At 40.6% G+C, this 2,899-nt stretch overlaps 1 protein-coding gene across 2 annotated transcripts in view; it reads left to right on the forward strand.

Annotated features, from left to right (window-relative positions):
• LOC103458956 (NACHT, LRR and PYD domains-containing protein 3-like) overlaps positions 1-2,899 on the forward strand; it is a 19,972-nt gene that overhangs the window by 6,714 nt on the left and 10,359 nt on the right. The window lies entirely within an intron of this gene.

Below are 2,899 nucleotides of genomic sequence, written 5' to 3' on the forward strand. Positions count from 1 at the left end.
GCTATGAACCCCTCGAGGTTCACTTCTTTATTTAGAAGTACCATCTTTCTATCCAATACCTTAGAGTGCCTGTTTGATACATTTTCAGAAATGTATTGCAGATGCCTCCGATCGCACGTCTGAATAGATGTGGCTTCTTCTCTGGCTGTTCTGAAACCCACTGGCTGTCTTTGTGGGTTTCGTCATCAGATGGCTGCCTTTTTTCCTGTTCCCCTAATTCCTTCAGCCTTTTGTTCATCTTTTCTACATAACGCTCCAATTTTTTGTTGTCCTTCTCCAAGAGGTGGTTTGCCTGCTCAAAGACAGAGTTTTCCTGCTGCAGGGCGGTGGTTTTATTCTCCAGGGCGATGTTTTTCTCCTTCAGGGCGGTGTTTTCCTCCTTCAGGGCGGTGTTTTCCTCCTTCAGGGCGTTGTTTTTCTCCTTGAGCGTGGTGTTTGTTTTCTCAGGGTTTGCCTGATCCAGAAGAACCCTCCCTTCCTGCCTCAAGTCTGAGACTTCCTTCGTATAAAATTTGTTTTCCTCCTCCATAGTGTTTGTTTGTAGCTTAAGGATGGCGTTGTCCTGTTCCAGATCCCTGAATTTCTGCTCCAGGACAGCAATTTCCTTGTCAATGTCTTTGTTTTTCTTCACCATGGTGGCATTATCCTCTTCTAATGTTCTGTTTATTTCAACCAGATTTTTAAATACCTCATCATTCTCCTGAATTAGTTTATCTTTTTGAAATGCTTCTTCTTCCAGGTTTAAAACTCCAATTTTTAATTCCTCATTTGCTTTTCTGAGTAAATTGTTCTCAAATGACATCCTTTCGACTTCCTCCATGATGTCTCGGAGCTTCTGTTTCTCTCCTCCTATCAAATCTTGGTCTTTTTCTTCCTCAGAATCAAAAGATGAATTCTTGCTGCTTTGACTCATAGTTTGTCCTTTCAGTCTGTGCAAATCTTTTCCAGTCTCTACAATCCTTCTCCTTTCTCTCCAGGTTCTGCAACGGTTATCAGGTAGAATTCAAGAGTGGAGCTTTTTGTGCATCGCTCTTTGTGACATCAAATTGCGTGATGTCACAAATTGATGTCACTACCTCAGCAGAACAACTAGAAAACTGCTGAAGTTTGAATAAAAACAAACTTTACGGCTGAATGCAGCTCGGTTAAGCTGACGGTCAGTGGAGACAGTTCAGCTGGTAAAATATCACCAAAGCTGAAATTCACACTTGGGAGACAGCGGCTCTCGAGGACAATGGACTGGCACAACAGGGTGCCAGGACCAATGGTCAAAAGAAAGGTTTGTGCCAGAAAACAGAAAAAGGGGAAACGAGTGAACATGTTACCCAACTGGTGCCTAGGAAGCCACCAATTCTGATTCTCTTTCTGGCTAATGTCTGCCAGAAAGAGACATTCTTTCTGGCGACATTAAGAACTTTTTTGAGTTCTTATTGCCCACAAAAGAGCAATAAGAACTCTTTTGTGAGTGGATTTGTTACATCTCAGGCTGAGAGTTTCTGCAGAGATGGACTGTGCCATTCTTTGCCTATTCTTTGCCTAACGTAAACCTGGCTTTACAGCAACATGCCGTTGAGCCTTCCAGATCAACAGTATTCAGTTATTCCAAGTGGAATAACATTGTTTTTTCTGACCAACACTCAGAAAAAACAATGTATGTCAGAAGAAGGAGGACAATGTATGTAAGTGAATGCAGATTGGTGTACGAACTGTAGACTGGTTAACAGCTGTCAGCCACCCTATGTGCCTCAGGAGTTTACTGCGGTGTTTGTGTGACCCCCACAAAGTGTGGTCACATTTGTTGGATTAAATTGTGATTTTAGTTTAGGATTTGACCCTGTTTTGAAATATTGGAGCAATGTCACGCAATAACACAAATGCGCCGCTAGATGGCAGAAGCGAGCCCTTACGGGACTGACGGTGCAGCATTTTGGTGTCGAGGAAGCTCCCCTCCATTGGATGAGAGCCAGCACAGCAACTCCTGTGGCTCACTCGTTTTTTTCCTGTTAAAACAGGTTGGTTCGAGTTTAAGATGAAAACTGATATGTGATAAACATGATTGTTCTGTTAAGCGTCGTGACATTGGTCCCCGGTGTATTTGGTTTGTTATTTTATGTTGTCATTATAGTTACCTAATAAGCTCTCGGTTAGCTGCTCAGAGGATTTCCTCAGATGGTACGTGAAGAAGGCGTATGTTTTATAAAGCCGTCTGTAATGTGCAATAAGAACTCTTGTGAGCCACAGCAGTGCAGCCACAACATTAAAAACAAACAATTGCAATTTTCTTGTGTGCCTTTGCCTGAGGAAGACTTATTACAGTCAAAACGCCGCGTTGTACACACTAAGGTAGCTGTTGATGTTGTAACTGTTCTTTTTATTGCCGAGTGCTTTACGCGGACATGCCGGTTAAACTGTAAATAACGTTAAAAAAAGACAAACAAAACGTTAATACTTAATTTGCAATATTCAAAGGACACAAACTTAAACATAGCTTTACAGCATTAATATATGACTCACCACATTGGGCAACACTCATGAACATTGGTAAGATTGGTAAGATGTAAATTTATGGCAGGTTCGGCTTGTTWGTGTGGKTGCTAGGCAACCTAMGTACACAACTGGTCCGCCGTTCGTTTCCTTCTTCTACACATTAATCCATGTACCAATACAGAGCAACTATAGAGCCCCATAGTGGAAAGGGAGGAGTGAATCCAACAATTGTTTTCAAAAAATTTTTTTTTGCCAATTTTATTTCATTTTCATTTCATTTTTTTCTTCTAAAAGAATTTCTAAAAAATAAAAAAAATCAGAAAAGCATAATTCAAATATAACAATAATATATATATACAGATTATATACACTGCTCAAAAAAATAAAGGGAACACTTAAACAACACAATATA

Source organism: Poecilia reticulata, linkage group LG22 (assembly GCF_000633615.1).
Source record: "Poecilia reticulata strain Guanapo linkage group LG22, Guppy_female_1.0+MT, whole genome shotgun sequence".
NCBI lineage: Eukaryota > Metazoa > Chordata > Actinopteri > Cyprinodontiformes > Poeciliidae > Poecilia > Poecilia reticulata.